General features: G+C 46.0%; 1 long non-coding RNA gene across 2 annotated transcripts in view; it reads right to left on the reverse strand.

Annotated features, from left to right (window-relative positions):
• Nucleotides 1-26,516, reverse strand: part of LOC142769330 (uncharacterized) — a 118,813-nt gene that overhangs the window by 16,704 nt on the left and 75,593 nt on the right. The window contains exons 1-3 of one of the 2 annotated variants that reach the window (XR_012885780.1): nt 9,108-10,124; nt 4,399-4,512; nt 3,352-3,743 (exon numbers count right to left, since the gene is read on the reverse strand). This is a non-coding gene — a long non-coding RNA (uncharacterized LOC142769330). Of the gene's footprint in view, nt 1-3,351; nt 3,744-4,398; nt 4,513-9,107; nt 10,125-26,516 lie in introns of those variants that run through there. The other variant, XR_012885779.1, reaches the window with a different exon arrangement.

The following is a 26,516-nucleotide window of genomic DNA, read 5'->3' on the forward strand; positions in this document are numbered from 1 at the left end:
CTATGCAGACCACGATGTTCAAATCAGCCAGTCTTTTAGGTATGTGAAGCAGCGGCTTTGAATATGTGGCATCATTTGTCAAATGAAAAGCGAGCGATTCTTAGGTAACATTAAAGTGTAATTGTGAATTCTCTGCCTAGTACATCACGTATCTCACACAGTCACATGAGCCTCGACTACCTTCGGCAGCATTTCCTGACCACACTCAAAACTTGTTCCAGGGATGCTGCAAGAAAATTCTAAATGAACAAACACATGCAAGCGAGCTCTCATAGAAGATAGCATTCGTAAGATGGACAATAAAACAAGAGTGAATTTATACTATATTTAAAATAGTTGAAAAATCAATAACCAAAGCACAAAAAAAAATGGTGATATTGCATAACCCTGTATGCACCTGCTTGTGTTCTTGAAAAGCTGGACATTCTGCTTAGCTTTTGAACAGTAAGGCAAGAAAACATTTATGCCACACACAACTTTTCTCTAAGAGAGCACAAAACAAGGATGCAAAACTGCACATGATAAAGTGTTCTTGTGCACACATACAGACTTGCGATTCAGATGTGGCAGTCCAGATTTGTACTCCTGCATTAGCACAAACATATTTTCTTGAGGATGTAACATACAGCATACTAAAAAACTGTTTAGCTAAAAAGATGGCAAGAGAAGTGATCAAACGCAGCCACTTCATTTTTGCTGCTTGCTCAAAAATGTTGTACTAGTGACAACACTAAAGTCAGGATATCACTGATCCAGCTATTACTTTAAACCTTTCTCGTAGAAATTAGTTTAGCTGGGCCATACCGGATTAAGAAAGTCGAAAGTGCCATTACAAAAAGAACAAAAGAAGGGGAAATCAGCATTCGTTTCTACATCAGGCACTATAAAACAAATCCAACAGACAATTGGGTAAAAAAAAGCATAGACCTCATGAATATTTTTGTGATCTGATGTTAACATACAAATTGAAATGAAGTACGGCAGACGAAAAAGCAGCCTTTCCATCAGTAAGATCCATATTACAAACTTGCGGCTTCAGACCTTGTCGACGAAGAGGGCGATTTTTCATCAATTGCCACACACCTCACAAAATGGTCCTATTGCAGCTGTGCACTGCAGGCACGCACACACACACACTTACAAAGAAACTAAGCACTCTGACCTCCCTTCCCCCTACTACCACAATCTTAAATCCTCGTTAATGCTCTGTTCAAAAGTAGACTCGTGCCATTATGGCCCTATAGATGTGAAGTCAATGGCAGTTAGTGTCAAAAAATTTTGAAGTGAATTCAAATGGTGGCAGAACTTGTACAGTACTGCAAATAGTATGTGGAAAAATATATTAGGTTTTGAAATTTCTCACACCACTCATCCAATAAAAGACACTAAAACAAAAAAGAAGAACGACTTAAGTGCAGAAGCGTGGCTTTGCAGCAGTACACATTCCTCTTGAGAAAACAATTCATGGCACAGTAGTGCTGCAGTGCAATGAAACCAAGTTTCAGGTTGGCTGCATGTGGCAGTTGTCTATTTCTTCTATTTAAATATTGAATCGATGTCCAAGTAAATTTCACAACTGTACCATGTTTGTTTACTCTGCCAATTACATGATTAAAACTACAACTTCTTGATTACTCACATTGAGCTATTCAAATAGCAACTGCTCATAACTGGTTGAACAAAAGTGCACTGATCAACTTTAGGCACATTTAGAAACCTACTAAAGTTTAAGGGTTGTCATTATCTTTACAGTACTATTTAAAAATTAGCATTAGAAAAGGGACACCAAGTAATGTATTATTAACAGTAAAAGCTTTCTTTCATTAAAAAAAACGATAAACCCAGCGTTTTAGGTGCACCTCGGACCCGTCTTCAGGGCACCAAAGAGCAACAGATTTCTGTTCAAGTTCGGGGCCATGCTTGCTCTGACCAAGCGTGCCATGCCCCGACAAAATAGTGAGAGGTTTTATGAACAATAGTACCCGCCAAGTGCCTGTCAGAGTACTGTGCGAGTCTGCGAATCTTCTCAGAAGTCGACAATACTCGCTTTACTCTTGAAACATCACATGGAGCTTCTGTCACTGTCATACCAGCGGCAATGTCACGAGCTGCTGAAAGTTCAAATAGGCACTAATGCTTACTTTAAAAACTAATTATTATGCAATAAAGGCCATGATCGTTCGTCACAATAGTCCAGAAATGGCCACAGACGCCGGACTATCAAACAACAAACACATATTGACCTTCTAAATTGGGTGTCAGGGGTCCCTTAAAGCTGGTAATGTCGTCTCCATTCTGATCCCTCAGCCAGAATGTATAGGTTCAATTAAAAACTGCATGTAAAAAAAAGAACATCCACAATTCTGTTTAATTCACAGTCTGTACTTTAAATGACAAATTTGTGAACAATGGATGCTTGCGGAGCCGGCATTTCAACACTAAGACTTTTCAAGGCAGCAGCAAGAATAAAAGTCCACTTGTTGAACTGTCGCCTCTAGCTGCACCTCCCATTCACAAACTTTTCATCTCTTCAAGTGTCCATCTCCCCTGAACTTAAGCCAGTATTTTAGATAGTTCACAATTCCCGGTGTAATATTTTGAAGGTAATACTCTGAACGTACCTTGACCCCACACTACTGTACAGCACCAGCTAGATGCATAAAGGTTAATGACGGCATCAGATTTTTTCACACTACAATCGACCGCAAATGACCTCAAAAATACAAAGTGCCACTGTGTTGTTCTGTTCTGGCATTTCTAGTCTCTCCGGCACAATTTGTGATGCCAGAGGTCGGTTCATGTGATATCATGATAAAATAAGCTTTCCTTTGGTCTATATACCAGATGTTCTCAGTTGTCTCTGACCTGTTTTTACCACACATTCGCTTGACCATTCGTGCGTAATCAACCAAGTTAAGTTCATTTTGTGCATTTTCTACTAAGAAAGTGGAGATAATTAACAGTAAAAATCAAGAAAAACTTGAAATCCTGATATGGTTCACACTTCATTGGCACTGACAACGTCCATGTGTTTATGAAGGCATGAGCGGCTAGGAGAAGGTAGTGCCAGTAGGAAGAGTAGTGAGGTAAGAAAGAAAACACTTTTTTAAACTTGGGGTGGTTCAGATGCACTTTAAGATGAAGAAGGTCAGCTTTGTGGGTGCAGTCATTAGTGCATAGCTTCACATGTGACATCAGGTGAATCCATTTTTATTATGCATGGCATTCTTAACCAAAACTAGAAAGGAGCACGAAATACCTGCTTGAAATTGCAAATGTGTGACAAACTCTATAGACCGGCCTTGGAACTTTGTGATTGAAAAGCAAACATACTAGCTGGAACAAGCTTACAATAGCTGATGGGGGCTTCAAAGTCCGATGTGGATCGGCACGTGCCCAGGGCCAGTGACCGTGAGACTGCTGGAGACATGAATGTGATGGTCAAAGCCTGTAGGTTCTCTTGAAGACCTTACAAGTGACCTAGTTGCCATCCAGGCGACAGGACTAGAAGGTCATGCCAAACCACAGCTTCAGCAGGTGTATGTGTTCTGCGCTTTGCCCAAGCGGTGGCGTGCTGCCCCGGGAAATGTGGCCAACCGGCCTCCAGATGAGGAACCATTGTTGGACAAACTCGGAATATCGTGAGAGGTCGCAGCAAATTACCAGGAATCTTGATAAATCGTCACCAAGGTCAGCAGGCCCTTCTCAGAATGCCAGTGTCGCCAACTCCATGGCTGAAACACCTACTCCTCCCGTTTCCAGTGGAAATTAAACAAATGGGGCAGTACATTAATATTAGCCCTGAAGGAGCATGCACCGACTCTACAATTACTCAGGTGTACATGTACATAGCCACCTGTGGAAATGTTTGTTGTAGCTTATATGACACAGATTTTATACACAAGATGTGTGCAGTGGTGAAAGCTACATTCTACTTTCTGGAGCTGAAAAATTACCACTTTGGAGCACCAACGAGTGTTTTCGTAGCAGAAAAAGTGCTTATCTAGAGCAGCTAGTGGTGTGAGGAGCAGGTAGCAAAATATGCCATACATATCCTAGAACTTAGAGTCACCAATGTGTTGCATAAATATTAACATTCATTATGAGAAATGTTTCACACCTTAAAATAAACATAAAAATAAGAAACAAATGATTAAGTTGCTTATCGAATGCCTGTGGTATGAGCTATATATTAAAAATATAATCTTGGTCATTCCTACTTATTACCCAAATAGCCTGCATGTGAAATTGGAAATAGCTGAATGATCTAAAAGTGCGATATGCCAGATCATGTTGGAGAAATAAGAGCCAGCAAAGTATATTAACATGCTAGGATCATAATACACACATGCTTTTCTGTGTCTGAATGGAGTGAAAAAAGGTCACACAGGTGCTCACCTTCATTGTGCCACTGCCATTTTGGAGCTGGTTCGCAGCTGTTAATTTAGAGCGGCATGGAGCAGCACTTTTCTTTTGGACCAGTTTCGAGCCATTGGAGCAGCACTTCCATCACTGCACCATGTGAACACGAGCATAGTTGATGAAACAGTCCAGATTGCATGAAAAAGCAATATATACATCAGACAGCTTCTTATTACGCTATCTGAAAGGTTTCTTATTACGCTATCTGAAAGGAAATCAGCACATACTGATGGCACGTCGGGATTATTGGAGGAAAATCACCATGTGTAGTGTGCATCATACTCTTATATTCTGTTTTTGTGTTTTATGTGCCACTGTGTATCTTTTCTAATCATACTGATCAAACATAGTTGAGAAGTAAGCTCCTGTCCGGATTGTTTTTCAACCAGTACTTCATCATTTCCACCACTTAACATCGTCGATCGGTACGAACCTCCTAAACTTTCCCCTTCAATGCGCCCGCACAGATGGCAAGGTGACCTTGACTGGAGGCTCGCTGACAATGCCAGTGATCGTTTCTTCACTCGAACACAACTCGGTTCACACGTCTATTGAATTTTCATCGATGCACTCAGGCTGTTTCGAATACTTTCCCTGCTTAATCATCATCACTTTCTAGTGCATCACCTCCCTCTTACTCAAAACAGGCAGCAAAGAAGTGAGGCCCTAGAAGCAAGGAGAAGAGAAGGGCACTACGCTATAGGGTGTGACTACGAAGGCACTATAAATGTCCAGACAATGCCATACATGACAAAAAGATTACATAACAGCTGTGATGCTTTGAACAGTGCTAAAGGTTAAAACGGCTGCACAACAGTTGCATATTACTGGTCCTTATCTGAAGGATGTAAGCCTGGATGCATGCGCACCAACAAGCCCCCATCGCTACGCTCTCTTAGGGCACCCATTGCAAGTACAGCTCAAAGTTGCCCACCCACCACAACATGAATCATAACATTACAAGGTAGCCAATTACTATGATTTAAGGCAAAGGTACGCTATTTCCAGTCTGCAGGGAAGTATCCTGCAGCCTCCTGCCCGACGTCAGATACCCGTCTCCCAGCTAATTGATTAACACCTTCACGACTTCCTGCATCCATAGGTCAGCAACCTCGATGAAGACATATTAGGGGAATGGCTGTAAACAATAAGAATCTCATGTCATGTTCCTTGCTCCTCGTGAGTTACCAGCTCATCGTTCTTCCCCGTCATCCTCAGTGCTTCGCAGTCTTTTACGTCTTCGACTTGGTATCTTTGCATTACTGCTGAAAGCAATCTGAAGAATTTTCTCTGCCAAAGGACTTCAACCACTTCACCTTACGTCAGAGCGTGAAGAACATTTCATTCTCAAACCAGTCAACAAGAAATTGCCTGCAGTGTGCTGGCACCTATCAACAAATGTACAAACACAGGAAGCGCAGCACTCAAAGCAACAAAGGTGAAGGATGGCCGTCACAGCGTTAACTATACCAGCTCTACGGCTATAGTAAAGTGGTTGCATTCTCAAGTGATTGAAGCGTTGCTTGCATAATTCACAACAGTACTTTTCTGGAAAGAACGAAGCACCCTACTTTAATGAATGACCAGTTTGAGATTGCTCAGTTAAAGAAGGGTACATTCAAAGTGTTCAACAAAATGATCATCATGACTCGATGTAGATGTGTATGCCTGTACTACCTTCACCTAGTACCGTTTCTCTAACTTTTAATTACGATACTTGCCACCCTCTCACTGCTGCTATAGTATTCTTCTATGTTGCCAGTGATATTCTTGTGTATGTACAGGTATATGTTGAACAGTTCTTTTTTGTCAACTTATCCACTGTAGAGTCAGCCAATAATAATGTAACGACACAGTTTACTATTCTAATGGGCAACTTTAATGCCAATGTAGACAAAAAACAGGCATGAGACCATGCAGTGGGAAATATGGCATCGGCTCTAGATCTAGAAATGACAGATGGGAGTTATTAATAAAGCTTGCAGAACGTAATGATCATCATGGCTCGACATAGGTGCCTAGGCCTGTACCACCTTCATCTTGTACTTTGTGTTGAACTCAATTATAATACTTGCCACCCTCTCACTGATGCCATAGTATTCCTCTATGTTTACAGCGATATTCTTGTGCATGAGAAACCCCACCCCCAGTTCTTTTCTGTCAACTAATCTATGGTAGCATACGACGTGTCTGTTATTTATCACTGTATAAGCCTCATGTGTCCTCCTAACTTTGCTGAACTTTATTGTATACCATTTAACTCCCTCTAATTGCTCAAATAGGGGGTATGCACTGAACCCTAATCTGCGAGGTAGGGATAGCGTTGCTGGGCAGCGAGGCCATCATGGCGATCGGCCGTTCGCGAGCTTGTGAGCGCAGTACCGCAGTACGTTATGTGTGCACTTTCTGTCTTCACTGTCCACGCGTCATAAGAAAAGTGTGGAAGGTCTGTGCTATGCAAGCTATCCTTCTTAGCTCACACACAACAGTGTCTTGTGGGCGGTGCGTAATCATCATGCAAAAGGTCTTTGAACGAGTTTTCGCGTGTGGAGAGAGGCGGTGCGTGCCATGGCTGCTTGCCAGCCAGCTGTGAACTGTGCCGTATTTGGTTGTGAGTTGTAACAACTGCTCGAAAAAGAAGCCTGGTGATTAGAATACTGCCTTGGTAGGTTTCTTTTTTATACGAAAGGTGCTGAAAAGTCAATGCCAAAAATCACCGAGGTAACAGTACAGCGAAGGGCGCAGTGGTTTCACTGCATTAACCGCCGAGACTTCCTGCCCTGCCATCCCATTACCGTGTTTAATGGCTTCAACGGTGCTAGCACTGCAGAAGAACTGTGATTAGAAATAAGCAGGAAGTCGACTCCCCTTACCAACAACAGCTATCGTGCTGTATATGGCAGAGTTTTGAGGCCTGCACTAAACAGCTGCAATCACTACACATGAGCATGGTACGCAGTGGTTATTGAGAAGAAAAAAGCCCCTGTAGCAATGGCTGTGATCTCTTTCCTGCCACGAGATCCCATTACCGTGTTCACAGTATACACAAAGGGCTCGCAAGTCACCATAAACATGATTAGATGTGGACGGGGTAAGTCTGTTTGCCTTTCCGGCTACCACTATCGTGCTGTTTGGGAGAACATTCAAGCCCGACTGCTGCACCCATCCACTTATAAAAAGAGTTGTGATCCTGTATGGATTTGTAAGCTTTTAGTTCCTCACGTGACAAAAAACTTGTCGCGTGAACAAGGCAGTCCTTTATGTCGATCCACGGCACCAGTTCTAGATTACGTCGCAAATCAGCTTCTTGAAAATCAAGTGAGTATTCACCGCCACACAGACGCACATTCTCCAGGTAGCGCAATAACAAAAGTTTATCTAACCCACGTGCGTATACCGTTAAATCTTTTGCAGTCCCCAGTTGCACAAAAAAAAACAAAGAAAAACAGATAGCTCCACAGTGTCACCGCAGCCACTATATACGCGCATCGAACTGTCGAGACCTCCAAGATGGCGGCACACTGGAACGACGGTGGCACACCTTGCGGATGACATCAAGTGAACACCCCCTGTAGCACAGCTGGACTACCCTCCATAGATAGCGTACTAGCATTGATTGTAGCCAAGTTCAAGTTCCAATGACGGCCTGTCTGGACCCATACATTCTCAGCACCTTCCGCTCTTTCGCAGGCCTGACCGTAGTCTCGGACAGTTGCTCCGCATTCGCTGGGGGCTGAGGGCAAAGAGTTGATTGATACTTTCATAAAGAAGGTACTGCTCAAGGGTGGCCAATCCTGCTCTAGTGAGGAAGTGCATTACTGGCAGGTGGCCGCCAGTGAGGCCCCATCCCATACCTTTTCTTTTTATCTCTTTAACGATTCCTTTATGATGCGTTTTAAGTAATTATATGATTGTGAATGATCCAGCATCTTCCTTCAAACCACATTTTGTCATTGCATGTTAGGCTTCTGCGTTATATCTAAGTAGATGGTTCTGTTGCACTTTCTTCACTGCAGATTACCAAATGACAGACTAGCAGCTCTCCACTTCACACGACTCGTAGCTCACCGAGCCTTTTCTTAACTGTTTGAAAGTCCAAATTTTCATTATGTATACATAGAAAAAAAAACGGCAGGGCTTCGAACTTCTGATTTTGCAAGCTTAGGCCGGCTTAGTGTCCTCCTCAGGCGTTTATTCTCACCAAACTTCTTCCTGTATCGCTCGATTTTCACATTGTTAGCTTGAAGGTGCCCGAGGTTCGCCGATTTCGAGTGGTCGCACTACTGCTTTGACGTACACTGTGAACTGACGATTTGCGCGCTCCTCTTTTGCGAAGTAATCGGCTACTTCTATGTGATCGTTACGTTGAGCGTATACGCCGCGGGCGGTTGGGGTGCATGAAAATTAAACTCGAAAAGTTTCTACTAAATAATAAACTGACGCTGTCTTTAGGATTGTATCCTATTACGTTGGAGTTTTGGAGTAGTATTCAAAACTTCGGGAAATACATAGGGTAGTGGTCCTCAGCCGCGAGTCAGATATACTGACTAGTATTTACGTATACGGCTGGCCTAATAATGTATAATAGTGAATGAAAACGTAAAGAGCGAATTATTTATAATTCTGGAGAGCAGCGAAAGGCAGGGAAATTCGTACGAAAGCAATGACGTCTTTGCATCACTCACCGCATAGCGTAAGTTTGAATTGATGGACCCCGACGACTCTCGGCACCACACATTCACAACGATAAGTCCACGCGACACGTTCTGGTTAAATGCAGCAACTGCAGCGACGAAAAGAACACATGGCACAGCAGCTTCGCAGCGCAGCACAACTAAGCTTTCGGGTAAAAGCAAAGCTTAGCTTCACGAAACAACGACAAAACACTTACAAACGTTGAAGCGTAATGCTGGGGTTGCACTGAAAGGTGCCAGAACGCACAAGACAACTTGGTATGCGCGTAAAATGGGCAAGTAAATGCAGCGAGCTCTCGAACAGCGCGCGTGGAATGTGTGCGTGAAGCTATATTAGAGTGTACTAGAACTTTTGAGTGGCGCGACCGAAACGCTTTCCTCTTGCTTTCTCCATCCCCAACTTGTGGCGAAAGTAGCGGCGGCGCTGCCATCGCCCAATCTTCCCACTTGGTTTACTCGGCTGGCTCGGCGGCATGGCCGGCATCTCGCTTTTAGTCGCGAAATGACGAAGAAGTAGCGTGTAAACGATTGTTACGTGCCAGGTTGCACAACTGGATATCCGCGTGTGAAACAAAGTCGGAAGTATTACTTTTTAAGGCCCCGAAAGACGAAGAATGACGACTTCTTTGGGAGCGGAACCTCCATCGGCTTGACAAGCAGCTTGACACCGATTGTGATGTGTGCGAGTTACATTTTAAACCGCATTTCATTGTGAGAGACTAGGTACATGTTATCAATGGTGTTCAAGTCCGAATTCCTAAGGGAGCGCCGACACTCGCCCCTGATGCAGTCCCGACGATCTTGCCCAACCTGCCTGCATATTTGACGCTCAAAACTCCGGCTCCGCAGACCCAAACAAAGCGGCGTCATCAGTGTGTGCCGGCTGAGAATGACAACAGAAAACAGCGACGCATTAGCACTCCTGCACAGCTTTTTGTGGATACCAACGGTGCAACTTCTGCAGATGGCGACGAAGCTGACGAGGCAAGCTCAAGTCCCTCGTATGACGCGGTTGTCACTCTCGGTGACCTTCGTGGTCTTGTCCTACCATCAAAGTCATGGGCGCTGCACGAGTTTCCTGGATTTGCTGGCGTGTTGTACGTAGCGTGCTCACTGAATCCTAGCACTCGTGAACTTTCATTCAACGAGCCGTATACTTCACCTGTGCAGACAATAGAATCGTGCAATGTGAAGCGTTCGTGCAAGAGAAACTAATCAGCAAGTCCAGTTTAGTAACTGTTCGAGAAGCCTCAGATGCTCTGCAGCTTGTTGCAAGCGTCCCACTCTGTTGTAGAGCAGCAGAAACTTCATTTTTGCCACCATCGGACCTTACCCACGGTCTACACGCACAAATGAAGTCAAGATGAAAAATCTTCTACAGTGTCAAAAGCGCACAGAAGTACCTAAAATTGAGTAGGCTATAAATTGCTACAGTGGCGTAAAAAGGATGTCATTTTTCGTGCATATTTTCTTACACTCTTAATTTTTTGACGGTACACCAAGAAGAATAAACAATTTTTCCTAGAAGAGGCTTTTAAGCGAGAGAACGTGCAAATAAAGACGCGAAATCTCAAAATAAATCTTTGATCTTGAATCTTTTTGTATTAAACCTGTGATGGTAAATTTAGCAGCATTAGGTATCTCGGTGCATATTTGATCGATCTAAGCCAATTCATTGTTGCACTTCAGTGTCCCTTCAAACGATCTTTCGACCATAACATCTTTTTTTTAAAATGCATTTTGGAAAGACAACCTTAACACTGTCATTCTGTTCGCTTTGCTTTATGTTATCTTTTGTATCCTGGCTTTATATATTACGTTTTTACAATTTACCTAATTGCAAATGTATTGTTTCATGAATATGTAAACCTTGCATTTTTACGTTATCAATTATGATTAACATTAGTTACGACTCTGCTTTGCAGTGTTGCGTTTTTTAAACTCTCAAAATCTTCCACTACCATGTTTCACCTAAGACATTCTTTTGCAGTATTACGTATTTGCATTTCTCTGGGTCCTACAACAATGAATCTATTCCCATATTTTAAAACCAAAGGGATGTTTGGAAAAACTCTGCTGTTCTTCAAATATTATCAATAAAGCCTACTTTTTTCTCGTGTGTGCACGCAGCCACAAGCAATGAGCCTTTTATTTGAGTCCAGCTTTGGTGTTTTACGTGGAATCGACCAAGAGTTCTTCGTTTTGTGTGCAGCATATTTCTTTTCTTTTTTTTGGGGGGGGGGGCACTTTTGGTGTGCACCGGCCTGCTGGTTTCTCATATAAAATATGTACACTTTAAAAATTAAAAAAACGCGCTCGTTATATTGTACAATGTGCTATGCTGCTTCGGGCTGCAGTGCGGTCAGCAGCAACTTCAATAACAATAATGTCAAATAACCTTTAATTGCGCGGAAAAGGGAAGGTGTGTGAATAAGAAAAAAAAAAGAGGGAGATCATCTTCACACTTGGCGCGACAGAGAGGTACCAACACGTACGCGGAATGCCTGTCAGTCATCCGCCCGGCAAAATTGGTCGACGCCAGCGCCACCGCATCATTTCCACGCCGAAACGGCCACTCCCAGGCAGCCGCTCGCGCCACTCAAAAGCTTCTAGTACACTCTAGCTATATGCTGCACAAAATAGTGAGCTTCATCGTATGCGTAACGGTCCTAATGGAAGAATCATTGTTGCATTTGCAATGAATGGATGGATGGGTGAATATGGCTTTACCCTTCAGATTGGGCGGTGGCTAGCGGCACCAAGCCATTCTACTTAATGACCAAAAACTAGATTTATTTTTTTTTCTTTAAAAAGTGAGTTTAAGGATTCATACTTTGCAGTGAAGGGTTTAATTTTCACTCGTACCTTGACTTTACCCACCAATCAGATAACCTCCTTCTAGTTAAGTCTACCCGCTTAAAGTCTATTTTGCCCTCCCGGTCCCTAAACCCCAGTGCTTTGAAAAACTCTGCGCCATCATCCTGAACTATAGGGTGAAGCCCTTTACAAAACATTATCAAGTGTTCGGCAGTTTCTTCTTCCTCTCCACACGCACTGCATACTGTGTCTACCCCTTCGTATTTGGCCCGATATGTCTTGGTTCGCAGTACTCCCGTCCTGGCCTCAAACAGTAGAGAACTACCCCGAATATTATCATAGATCCTTTCCTTGGCAATTTCCTGCTTAAATGTTCGATAGATCTCTAGTGCGGACTTCTTAATCATGCCCATTCTCCACATGTCATTCTCCGTTTCCTTCACTTTCTTCTTAACCAATAGTTCTTTTTGGTTTGGCCACCTACTGTTTTCCAAGTATTTACCAGTCATTTTCCTGGTTTGCTTCCTCCACTTTGTATCGACATTCTTCATGTACAAGTAGCTGAAAACCTTCTTAGCCCAACGCTCCTCCCCCATTTCTCTCAATCGCTTCTTAAATTTTATGTTGCTGCTAGGTTCCCTGCCCTCAAATGATGTCCATCCCATATCACCTTGTACTCCCTGATTTGGTGTATTCCCTTGAGCTCCTAAAGCAAGCCTACCTATTCCAGGTTGCTTAATTTCTAATCTTGCTTGAACTTCTGATCTCATGCACAAGACCGCATTGCTGAACGTCAGCCCAGGAACCATGACCCCTTTCCATATTCCTCTCACAACATCATACCTATTGTAATTCCACAGTGCCCTATTTTTCATGACTGCTGCATTCCTGTTACCTTTAGTCGTCACGTATATTTCGTGTCCCCTCAGGTACTCAGTCCCATTGCTTATCCATACGCCCAGATATTTGTATTTATCTGTTATCTCTAGCGTGACCTCCTGTATTCTAAGCTCACTACCTTCGTTGTCATTGAAAATCATGACTGCTGATTTTTCCTTACTGAATTTAAAATCTAACCTATCTCCCTCATTATCGCAGATGTCCATCAATCTCTGCAAATCTTCCTTGTTGTTGGCCATTAGCACTATATCATCTGCGTACATTATTGCTGGTAGTGCCTGATCAAGGAGTTTTCCTTGTTTGACTAAAGAGAGGCTGAAGCCCAGTCCACTTCCCTCTAATTTGGCCTCTAATCCTTGTGGGTACATCATGAATAATAAGGGTGACAGGGGACACCCCTGCCTAAGCCCCCGCTTTACCTCTGCAGGCTTGGATACCTGTTTTTCCCACTTTATAACTACCTTGCTACCTTTATAGATATCCTTTAAAAATTTAGTGACTACATGTTTCATGCTTAGTGTGTCCAGTATTCCCCACAATTCCTCTTGAACCACGCTATCGTATGCTCCGTTGATATCCAAAAATGCTAGCCACAGGGGCCTGTGTTCCTTTTCTGCTATTTCGATGCACTGCATCAGTGAGAACAGATTGTCTTCTAACCTCCTGTGTTTCCGAAACCCATTCTGCAGTTCCCCCAGCATCCCCTCATCCTCTATCCATGCCTGCAGTCTTTCCTTTATAATCTGCATCGCCAGCCTGTAGACCACTGATGTCACTGTTATAGGACGGTAGTTGTTTATGTCAGCTTTGTCCCCCTTTCTTTATAGATCATGCTCATCCTGCTAAGTTTCCATCCATCAGGAACTTCACCATCGATTATTATTTTGCTCACTGCCTCTCTCAAAGCCTGCTTAGACTTCGGACCTAATGTCTTTATAAGCCTAATTGGAATGCCACCTGGGCCTGTTGATGTACTACTAGGAACCCTTTCCTCAGCCCTTTCCCACTCTCGTTGTGAGAATGGAGCCATTGCACCACTTGATTCGTCCTTGTCTATTGTGGTGCATAAAGTACTTCTTTGTTGAAATTTTTCTGTCACCCTTGTTCTTATATATTCAATAGCTTCGTCCCCTTCTAGCCTAGCACCTTGGGCTGTAGTTATAAAACTCTGCTCTAGGCTCGTCTCATTTCTTAGGGAGTTCAGATGGTTCCAAAATTTCGCAGCTGCCTTTCTATCTTTTTTATGTACTTCTGCCAGCCACTGAGCTCCCTTTCTTCTATCTTTTTTATGTACTTCTGCCAGCCACTGAGCTCCCTTTCTTCTAATCTTTTCATTGATCAGAAGGGATGCATCCCTTCTACAGCTTATAAAGGTTTCCCATTTTCTTTCAACATCATCTGTTGGTTCACCCCGCTGCTTAGCATGTCTGTGTTCCCTAGAGGCTTCCTGACGTTTTGCTATGGCTCTCTTAACTTCCTCATCCCACGCACTTTTGGGTTTGTGTCTTCTTTTCCGGGGTGACTTATCACGCGTCTTAGCAAGCTCTAGCTCAAAGAGTCTAATTATATTCGTGTATATTCACACTGTCTTGTTATCCTCCGTGATTACTTTCTCAATTTGTTTAGTGGCTATTTCAATTCGCCTTTCTGGATAAAAATTTTCCTGTAGTTGCTCATCTTGTCTCCTTCCCACTTTCACTGCTCTTCCAAAACTTAGCTTGGTACGTTTGCGATCACTACCCAGACTTCTGGAGCCACCTTCATCTATGTGCATTCCCCTGAGCTTATCATACATTCTATGTGGCATCAGTGCATAATCTATCGTCGTCTGCAGCCTTCCTACCTCCCATGTTATTTGCCCTTCACACTTCTCGGTACTGTTGCAAATGATCAAATCAAGCCTTTCACACATATCCATGATCTTTTTGCCTGTCGGGTCGGTATACCCATCTATATCTTCTATGTGCGCATTCATGTCTCCTAGTATAATTATCTCGCACTCTCTTCCTAACTCCTGAATGTCCTTTGATATACACTCTACCATTTCCTGGTTTTCCTCTCTGGCCTTTGCTCCCGTCCACAAGTACACGAAACCAAGGAGTGTCATTTGACCTGCCACTTTCCCTTTTAGCCATAAATGTTCCTTGCACTCCTGCTTGACCCTTTGCCAGTCTGTACTTTTATGAATGAATGCCCCAATACCACCCCCCTTTCTGCTGCCTTCTGTTCTATTACAATATTCCCACGCGTGGTCCGGATTGTTCGGAGGTTGTTCCATGTCCCTGAGATGTGTTTCTACAAAACCGTATATCATTGGCCTCTTTTCCCTTAGCTGTTCTTCTATCTCTGCCCACTTCAGCCTGTTCCTACCACCCTGCATGTTAATATACCCTATGTCTGAATTGGCTCGGTGCTCGTGGCTACGTCTATTTATGCCCCGGACTCTACCTATCTTAGATATTGGTGCCACTTTGGTCTATTTATGCCCCGGACTCTACCTATCTTAGATATTGGTGCCACTTTGGAATTGTATCTGTCCATACCACCTGTCGAAGAGTCTCCCTATTGCCCAAAATATAGAATTGCCCAAAAATATATTGCCCAAAAATATAGAATTTCATCCTTTTTTTCGGGGGGAGGGGGTAGGGGGTGTTTGAGGAGGTTGGTACTTATGACTAGCAGGCATGAAGAATGAATTCAACCGTGCGCAGTAGTGCATAGATAGAATGGACACAAGCTCAACACCTAAAATAAAAATACAAGAAACGTGACACACTGCAGTGCGAAAGTGCAGACAGTCGCCAAGTGCGAACATCCCTTTTAATGGCAGACTGCGTTTCTGTGAAGTGACGTTCAGTGAGCTTCGTGTATCCATTAATCAAGAAACGGCATATTTATCACGACTGGGCAGCAGTCAACACATTTTATTCGCCGACAGTCGGCTAACAGCACTCAGAAAACACGCTGTTGCGTGCATTGGAATGCGGGCCGCCTACACACACAAGCGCGGTGACGATCTCGGGGCGAATACTCTGAAGCGCGAGCGCTGCTCCTACGCGGGCGGTGAGTGGCTAAACTTAAAGTACAGTGTACTCCAGCTAAACTCAAAGTACAGTGTACTAGAAGGGGAATTGTGCCGTGCTACAGTAACTGGAATAGGCTAGCCACTGTAGCCATCTGCAGCGCGTTACAATGGAAGCGAGCCTCCCCCCCTATCCCCCCAACACACAGCCAACGTTTTCGAACTGCTCCTTTCGAGGCGGGCGCGATGTGCTGCAAGGGAGTGTGAGGGCGCTGCAGTCTAACTTTGCGCCAAGTAACCGGCTGCTTCTTGCTGGCTTCACTGCCGCTAGTTTCGTGTGTCCGTGCCAGTGTTCGGTCGCACTTTTTTTCTGTTTGTATGTCTCGTCGGATGGCATGCTTCCGCGGTCTTCTGAAGACAATTCGACGCTCACAGTCACGAAGATATTCACACATCCACGGCGTAGGAAGCTCTCCGATTGTTGACAGCGCAGGCGCGATCTAAGCATTGACCACGTGCAGACGCATCGAGCACGTGTGTACGTCTCCAGAGGTTAATTCTACTGTTGCTGCTATCCCACGTGCCATAGCTCAGACACTCCGGGGATCATAATGATGTGTTTTTTGACAGGGCGCACCAGCGGGTCGAAGAAAAGCTCTAAAAACGCCCCCTCTCCCCGCCGTCCTACTCATAGAAAAGTCTGGAAAAGACGCTCAAGGTGGACGATGTTTAATTTCAAGAAAGTGGCATCCTAAAGACATATATATTTGGATAAGCCTAAACCGACCAAGGTGCATGGGCATCGAGGAGTGATGGAGTTCTTTGATTATTTCCTAATTTCCCGGTGTAATTGTAATGAAGCCGCAAAATAAAGGGTACACGTATAACAACTTGCGATCTGCCAGAATAATGCGGCAAGAAGTCCCCGCTCCTTCGGAGGACTGCAGTTTTTTGGGCAATCGGAAAAAGAAGTGTGTTTCAACGTCTCTGCAACTAGAGCTCGGCGGTCGTTGACGAGGCGGAAAAGACTCCGGTAATCACCTTCTATACGCCGAATTTACAGAATACATCTTATTGGCACAGCGAAAGCAGAAAGTGCGCCGCTACAAAATATTCATTGCAAGGACTTCGTGGGCATGACTGGTGCTAACAAACGTATTTGTGTCCTGTGTAATTTGCGCGGTTACAATGAAAAAAAAATCAATGACAAGAACAACCAAGAACAAGGTGTAGATTGCAACCAGCGAATTGAGGAAACGCTTGATCTATGCCAACGCCACTCGAGAGCGGCGAAAACTTTAGATACGCCGGCTGAGTAAAAAAAAACAACAACAACAGAAGACTGCATCCACAGCAACTCTCACTGATCTAGTTGAAGATTTACCTGAAGTGCAGAAAGTGTCCCTTCATAGTACATCCATCATGCAACAAGCAAAATGACCGAATGTGTATAGGTACACAACAGCTTGTCTTATGCTTTGTTTGCCTCTCACAAGCCCGAAATGTTACAGGAATTCAGCTATGCGCTTGTTTGTACGTGACTAGTGTGCAAAAGTGAAAAGTGTTTTTGTGTGAATACATTGATGTTTTGTTATTTTCACAAATTTTGCATCTTTTAATGATCCTAAGTAGTATCCACTCAGACACCCATAAATCTGAATACTTCAGAAGAAAAAAGTGCACAGGTTTATATACCAGCTGAATCGAGAAATAGCGTAGTTTCAGTGGGATTTTAAATGTGGCTGATACCTCACAGCAATGGCTCGGTTTCAACTTTCTTTATGCACGGCCCGCCGAGGTGCTTTTTTTTTTCTGCACGAGTTAATGCGCACAGCGTCAAAAACCCCTAGGCTCTGACTCGCAAAATAGCTTCTAAACAACTAAGCTGGAACCAGATGAGTCACAGCTTTTACCGCGACTTCGGTGAGAGGTTTATAATAAAACTGACCTCTAAATGTTGTTTCTACTACCTGGAAGAACAAGAAGTTACAGGGCGGCAAAACGGCTCTTTAATTGACTAATGCTCATCTAGCGCCACGCTACGCGAGCTATTATTTTCATCAAGGACATGAAAAGACACCGCACACGCATCTGGGCTCTACGTTGTGCTCATCGTGCCTAAAACAAGAAGTTGCGGTGTTGTGTAAACGCTGCTCAAGGGCTGCACCACACCTAGCTGGAGCAGACGACCCTCGTTTGCTTGGCGCAAAGTTGGTCTGCAGCGCCGCGATGGCAGCAACTGCAGCCGGCCGCTTGCTCCCCGAAGGCGAAGCGGAGAGTTCCGAAACTGAAAGAAATGGGCAGATCCCACGTAATAGTGGGAATCGATGATACGCGAAGCACGAATGAGGAAGGTTGATATGCCACTTTCAAATCACCGCAACGTTAAGAGGTGGAGGTAAATTATGCCGTACACAACTTCCGTCTCATGATTATCATGTCTGGATGTGTCGTTTACCTTCGTCATCTTTTCACACCACGTGATGCCAAATTTAGTATATGTAAAGCTAGCGAAACGGCCGCGAGCACGCTATGTTGTCATGTTCTTACATGACACGCGTCACATGATTATCATGTTTGCACAAGTCATATACCTTCGTCATCCATTGACGTCAGTAACAACAAATTTGGTATATGTGGATCTAGTGAAATGCCCTCGAGTGCTGGCGTTCGTATCCAAAGAAGCTGAATAAATTGATTGATTGATTGAAAAATTGATTGATTGCATCATGAAGGGCCCAATATACTCCAACGTAACGTTGACGCACGCGCACGCTGTGCACAGCGATAAGTTAGCAAAACGTGAGCGATCTATAGTTTGACGCCAAGCGCGACCAGCGTCCGTCGTCGCGGTTTGACGGCAACTGGTGCGAAATGCGACATGCTGCATCAACGCCTCCTAGAAAAACTATGCCTGGAACGTCGCTTTCTTTTCAACTGGGAGCCTCGTGGTGTTCTGTGGCCTCGTGACATAGAGTTTCCTAATATACACTAGAGGGAACTCTGGCGCTAGTGTCTATGGGAGCTGCAACACACGGCGCTTCAGCGAGCATGGGAGTGATGGGTAGTACACACATTTGTCACAGAACACCTATACACTACCACTTGCATTTGTCTAATATTCGTACTTGGGGCCTGCTTCTGGCTCCATTTGTGTTCGTGTGGCTTGAAGTTATTTTTTTACGAAACAAATATTAGGAAATGTTCAGTGGTTGCGCTTCACCATCTTATATTTTTAGACTTACCTTTCGAAGTCGGGTCATGAAGTTCAAAAGGGTTGAATCTTTCTCTCAAAACAAAACCAAAACACAGCAATAAATGAAGCCGCAAGTACGATTTGCTGTCCGCAAGTACGAAGACTAGGCAAATGAGTGTACTAGGCTACCAGCCACCATTCCCGTGGTCGCTGATAAAGTTTCAGGGACTTTAGTCGCTGAGCGATCGCAGCGCCAGAGTCCTCTCTGGTTTTTTAGGAAACTTTTCGCCTCATGCCAGCATGCAATCTCGAAGGTCATGCCTCCTGCCTTGTGTTGCGACAGGCCACCGCGTGAAACCGCTCGCCTCCGTACCATTCAGTCATATGACATAACTACCGCTCTGTCACGTGACATCATCACGGCTGCTCGGAGGCAACTGTGAGAGCATTGCTGTGTTCCCAGGGGGCGGCCGTCGGAGACGCTTGCCTTCGTACCGAAGGAGGAGGGTAAAATTAGAGGGTAGGGCAGCGCGTTCGCGGCTCACGTTCCAGGGAAGATTTTTTTTAGGAGGCGTTGGATGCATTTGGCGCCAATGCGTTAATAACTACCGCTCTGTCACGTGACATCATCACGGCTGCTCGGAGGCAACTGTGAGAGCATTGCTGTGTTCCCAGGGGGCGGCCGTCGGAGACGCTTGCCTTCGTACCGAAGGAGGAGGGTAAAATTAGAGGGTAGGGCAGCGCGTTCGCGGCTCACGTTCCAGGGAAGATTTTTTTTAGGAGGCGTTGGATGCATTTGGCGCCAATGCGTTACCCAGACAGAGTTGTGTCAGCTTATTTTCGAGACGGAGGGACGCCGGATGTGCTGAAACGCGCATGTGTCAAAGCAACGCTGCGCTTGCTTGCGAGTATATGGCAGGACCGGTGCCTGGCATGGCAACGCCGGCGTGACGCGACCAAACGAACGCCAGTGCGCACGCGCGCCGGGTAACGTCGAAGTGTGTTGGTGCCTTGACTGTGGCATGTAGTCATGTTCTCACATGACACGCATCTCATGATTATCATGTTTGCACCAGTCACATACCCTCGTAATTCATTGGCATCATGTAATACCAAATTTGGCATATGTGACGCTAGCGAAACGGCCGCGAGCGCATCACGAGCGCGGAGTGTAGTCATGTTACATGACACGCACCTCCACTGATGATTATCATGTTTGCACCAGTCACATACCTTCGTCATCCATTCACGCCCCATGATACCAAACCTGGTATATGTGACACTATCGAAACGGCCGCGAGCGCATCATGAGCGTGGCACATAGTAATGTTGTTACATGACACGCATCTCATGATTATCATGTTTGAACAAGTCAGATACCTTTGTCGTCCATTCACGTACCGTAATACCAAATTTGGTATATGTGACGCTAGCAAAATGGCCGAGATCGCATCATGAGCGTGGCATATTGTAGTCATGTTACATGACATGCATATCATGATTTTCATGTTAGGGGCTGTCGCTTGTGTTCGCCTGGCAATCATGTCATACCATACCAGTTTTGCAACATTTATGTGAATGAAACCACCGCAAGAGCAGCAAGACCATGAAATGTAAATGATGACATTCATAACATACATGCCATAATTCTCATGTTACGACTCGTCAAATATGTTCATCATATAGTCATGTTATGCCACACCAAGTTTGGTATTGATATCATCATCTAAACGGCCAGGAGAGCCAAAAGTCGTAGGCAGATAGATAGATAGATAGATAGATAGATAGATAGATAGATAGATAGATAGATAGATAGATAGATAGATAGATAGATACGCCGAAAGTTGCCGAAGTTCGCTAAGAAAGGCTTCGCATTTAAAAGTATTGTGAGGAACCGGTTTATTCAGCCAGGCTCGTGCTAAATAACGCTGGTGATGGTATTGTTACGGGAAGGAGACTGACTCAGAGGGGTAGTCAGAGGGGTAGCCTTGAGACTCAGAGGGGTAGCCTTGAAATTTAGTCGGCGGTGCGATGAGGGGACCAGAGTAAAACGAGGATACCGGGAGCGAATGTACGTCTCTATGTTCCGCATCGTACCGACGGCATTGGTACGATGCTTCCGTCCGCTATTTTGTCATTCAAAAGGGAGTGCTATACCGTCGCGATTTCCGACCAGACGGGCCCTACATTTCTCATTCAGAGTTCAGAGGTTGGGGGCAACTGGGCCCCCAACCTCTGACGTCACTGCGGCAGCCTTTCGGCCTTGAAATTTAGTCGGCGTTGCTCATCGTCGGCTGGGCCTATCCGAAAAACTTCTGCCTCATTACTTGGAACCCTACCGTATGTTGCGTCAAGTAAAACCTGTCACCTACGAGATCAGCCCCATCTGTCCATCATCATCTACTATGCGGCCCAGGTTTGCGATGCCATCAGCTAAGCGCGAGCGAGCTGACGGGCATGATCGGCTCGCGCAATCGCGTCGCGCGCATGCTCGGTGGTGGACGAGGCGTGAGCTGAAATGACTGTGTCCAGTGGTAAAGTCGGCTCTCTTCGGTACAATAAGTAGAACAGCGAAAAGCCCGCTGTGTCGTGACGGGATGAATTATACGCGAAAGTTGCGTAGGGTAAGGCAAGGTCCCAGTCTCGGTGGTCGGGCGACATGTACATAGCGAGCATATTTGTTAAAGTGCGGTTAAATCGTTCCATGAGGCCATTTGTTTGAGGGTGGTAAGCGGTTGTCAGTGTGTGTTGCGTAGAACAAGAACGCAGAATGTCGGCGATGACTTGGGATATAAATGTACGGCCACGGTCTGTGAGAAGCTGTCTCGGAGCACCGTCAATCAATATAACATCCCGTAACAAGAAGTCAGTGACGTCGGTTGCACGTAGAGCTGGTCGGTAAAGCTCACGTAATAGCGTAGTCTGTAATAACGGCTATCCATTTGTTTCCCAATGTTGATGTGGAAAAAGGACCAAGCAGGTCTAACTCAACAAGGTAAAATGGTTCCATGGGTATGTCAATTGGTTGAAGATGGCCAGCGGGTAGCAGCGACGGTGTTTTACGACGTTGGCATATGTCACACGTGGAAACGTATCGGCGTACCGAACGAGCAAGGCCTGGCCAGAAAAAACGGAGCCGGACGCGCTCGTACGTGCGGGATACGCCAAGGTGTCCAGCCGTGGGAGCGTCGTGAAGTTCGGTGAGAACACAGCGGCGCAAATGCTTAGGCACAACAATGAGAAGGTCGGGCCCGTCTGGTCGGAAATTGCGACGGTATAGCACTCCCTTTTGAATGACAAAGTAGCGGACGGAAGCATCATTTGTGGAGGATTCCATACGGCTGATGATGTCAAGCAGCTCTGGATCACGCTTCTGTTCTTCCCCAATATTAAGGAAGTCAGACACTGACAAGATAGAGGTATCCGTGGGCTCGTCAGTGTCCTCAGGATCGTCGACAGAGTACCGGGAGAGGCAATCAGCATCATGGTGTATGTGGCCAGATTTGTAGACCACCGAATAGGAAAACTTGCAGGCGCAGAGCCCAGTGACCAAGCTGGCCTGATGGATCTTTCAGAGAGTTGAGCCAGCAGAGTGCGTGGTGTTCGGTAACTATCGAAAATGGGCGTCCATATAGATAAGATGGAAATTTCGCCATCGCCCATACAAGAGCCAAGCACTCACGCTCTTTATCGAATAGTTACGTTCAGGTGCGGATAGGAGGCGGCTGGCATATGCAATAACGCAATCATGGCCATGTTGTTTCTGAGCCAGCACTGTACCAATGCCTTGCCCACTTGCATCTGTACGGATTTCCGTAGGGGCAGCAGGGTTGAAGTGTGCCAGAATCGGAGGGGTAGTGAGAAGAGTGACGAGAGTCGAGAACGCAGAAGCCTCTTCGGAGCCCCATGAAAATGGGACTTATTTCTTGAGGAGCTGCGTAAGCGGCCTCACTATGTGCGCAAAATTTTTCACGAAGCGTCGGAAGTAGGAGCATAGTCCGATAAAGCTGCGTACATCCTTCGCAGATCGTGGTACAGGAAAGTTTTTGACGGCGCTGATTTTTGCCGGGTCTGGTTGTACACCGTTGGCGTCTACTAAATGGCCAAGCACTGTGATTTGATGGCATCCAAAGTGACATTTGGACGAGTTGAGCTGCAGGCCAGCGCGACGGAAGATTCCCAGGATGGCTGAGAGGCGCTCTATGTGAGTTTCAAATGTTGGTGAAAAGACGATGACGTCGTCCAAGTAGCACAAACAGGTGGACCATTTGAATCCTTTGAGCAGGGAGTCCATCATTCGTTCGAAGGTGGCTGGAGCGTTACAAAGGCCGAAGGGCATGACCTTGAACTGATATAGGCCATCGGAGTTGATGAATGCCGTCTTTTCACGGTCCATTTCATCTACCTCTATCTGCCAGGAGCCGGAACGAAGGCCTATGGAGGAAAATAGTGGGACCCATAGAGGCAATCAAGCGCATCATCTATTCGTGGCAGAGGGTAGACGTCTTTTTTGGTAATTTTGTTTAGGTGTCGATAATCCACACAGAAACGCCATGCACCATCTTTCTTGCGGACTAGCGCTACAGGAGAAGCCCAAGGACTGCAGGATGGCTCAATGATGTCCTTGGCGAGCATTTTGTCGACCTCACTTTGGATGATGTGACGCTCGGCCGCCGACACCCGATATGGACGCCTATGAATAGGATGCTCATTACCAGTGTTTATGCGGTGGCTCCTACCGGTAGCTTTCCCCAACGAACGGCTGCTGATGTCAGAAACGTCGATGTAAGACAGCAGAACCCGGTGGAGCTCATCAGTCTGCTGCGGCGTTAAGTTGGAAGCGATCATCGAAGTAATAGCGCTGTCGGAGCAAGTGGCAGATTGATGTTGAGCGTGGAGATCAGAAGGGGTGGCCATCGCGAAAACATCTACTGCATTGTCTTCTAAGGTGCAGAGCAACACCAAAGAGACCCCTTGTGGCAAAACTTGAGGTGTCAAGGTAAAGTTGATAACTCAGAGGCATGTAGAATTTCCTGCGACGGACAGAATGGTGTGCGATAATGTAATGCCACGGCTTATGAGGACATCGGTGATAAGGGTCAGAACATAGTCACCGTCGGGAACTGGTGGTATAGAGACGAGCTCTATGTAGGTCAGTGTCTGTGGAGAAAGGCGCGCGTGTCCCGTTGTGCAGAGGCGACTCGGCCGTTGTGCAGAAGTTCTGTTGTGGCAAGTGTAGACGGAGCGTACTGGTCGAACAGTCTATGAGGGCGAGGCCTAAGATTACGTCGTGGGGGCATTTATCAAGAACGGTGAAGAGAACAACTGTGTGTCGATTCGCAATGCTCACACGAGCGGAGCACATTTCAACGATAGATGCTATTCCATCATCCGCAACACGGACGAACTGAGTGGTCGCAGGTGTGAGAACCTTCTTGAGCTTGCGGCGAAAATCACTCGTCATCACGGAAAGTTGGGCGTCGGCGTCGACAAGAGCAGTGACATGTACGCCGTCTACTTGTACGTCTATGAGGTTCCGTTTTGTCGGTATCGTCAAAAGAGGATTTTCGGTCAGTCCGAGCGATGCAGCGCCACCTCCGGGGGCTGCAACGCTTAGTTTTCCGTCGGGGAACCTCTTGGGAAGGCGGGGGAAGATGGTCGGCGGGGCTGTGGAGAACGAGACTGGCGACGTTCGGGGGATGGAGAGCGGGAGTAGCGGTTTTAGAAGCAGGTTCCTGGGCAAAATGGTCGCGGCTGGTCTCATGGCTATAGGCAGGACGTGCATAGAAGGGACGAAAGGACGGTTGTGCAGGAGGACCCCAGCGACTTCTGCAATGGCAAGAAATGTGCCCGATTCTGTGACATGAGAAGCATATCGGCTTGTCATCGTGTGTTCGCCATGCGGACGGATTACGGAACGTTGAGGGAGAGCCGGTTGGGAAGGGACGTGCAGGCGTGTATCGGGGCTGGTAGTCGGTGCAGGGAGGCGGTGAGATAGAGAGAATTCCCAAGCTGGCGATTTCCTGCCGGACGACTGCTTGAATGAGAGGCAACATAATTGGCGCAGAGGGGTCAGGGGACGTTGGTCCCACCTTAGCTGGAGCAGCCGCTTCAAGCTCCCGCCTGACGATTCCCGTCAAGTTGTCACAGGTGTCTGGTGGATGATATGTGTCGAGACACGAGGACGTCGCAGTGGTCACGGTTCGGGAGGCGCTGGAAATGATGGGAGATGCGTCTGCTTACAGCTTGTTGGAACCGGCGGCATTCTTGAATGATCGCATCAACAGATGACACATTGTTGAATACCGACAAGTTGAACGCATCGTCGGCGATACCTTTTAGGATATATGCGCAACTTTTTTAGGTTCAGACATATTTTCGTCAGCTTGGCGGCATAGTGAAAGGACAGCCTGAATATAACCGGTGTAGGGCTCCGTGGAAGATTGTGCGCGAGTCGACAACTCATTTTTCGCAGCTTCACGACGACCAGAGATGTTGCCAAAAAGCTCACAGATCTTTGCCTTGAAGCTGTCCCAACTTGCTATGTCATGCTTGTGGTTATCAAACCTAACGCGAGGGGTTCCGTCGAGATAAAAGATGGCGTTTGCGAGCATAAGAGTGGGATCCCACCTGTAAGTGGCGCTGACGCATTCGTAGAGGCGTAGCCACTGGTCGACGTCAGAACCCTCGCTGCCCGAGAACACGCTGGGGTCTTTGAGCGCGGGAAGCGTCACGAAAGTTGTTGCGGGTGCTGGGTTGACAGGTCGGGCCGAAGGGGGAGCGACCGGAGAGGATGTAGCCGAGTCTTGAGTGGTCATGTTGTAAGCCGCGAGGGAGCGTCCGCTTCGAAGTTCCGTGGCGAGGACGGGGATCGCACAACTCCACCAAATATGTTACGGGAAGGAGACTGACTCAGACAGGTAGTCACCGTTGTATTTACAGCCGATTAGGCGAGCAGCGCCAGCCACACAGCTTAGCTCGCGCCAGTCTATCTGCTTTGTCTTCTTCAGCTCCGTGCACTTGCACGTAACAATATTTACAGATGAAGAAGATGTACAGGTGATGATGTTATGAAAAAGAATAAAGAGTCATTCGCTTCTCGCGCTCAGACTAATTCCACCGCGTGGTGAAAGCGGCCACCTGGTCGCTTGACAGTATTAGAAATGCGTCGCGCATAAGGCTTTAAATGAGATACGTGCACTATCTCTGTTTCTCGGCAACGATGATCAGGGTTAGAGCTAAGAGGAGAAACACGGTAATTTACAGATGTCTCTTTGACCACAGTGTACGGCTCAATGAAGTGGCTGATGAATTTGTCGCATAGGCCGGAGACGCGTAGTGGAGTCCATAGAAGATCTTCGTCACCAGGGGAAAAACTCACAACACGGCGAGACGAGTCGTAGCGAGATTTTCGAGTGTCTTGAGAGAGGCCGGTGTTAACACGGGCTTGGTGACGGCAGTGTGT

The sequence above is a fragment of the Rhipicephalus microplus genome, chromosome 8, assembly GCF_043290135.1.
Source record: "Rhipicephalus microplus isolate Deutch F79 chromosome 8, USDA_Rmic, whole genome shotgun sequence".
NCBI lineage: Eukaryota > Metazoa > Arthropoda > Arachnida > Ixodida > Ixodidae > Rhipicephalus > Rhipicephalus microplus.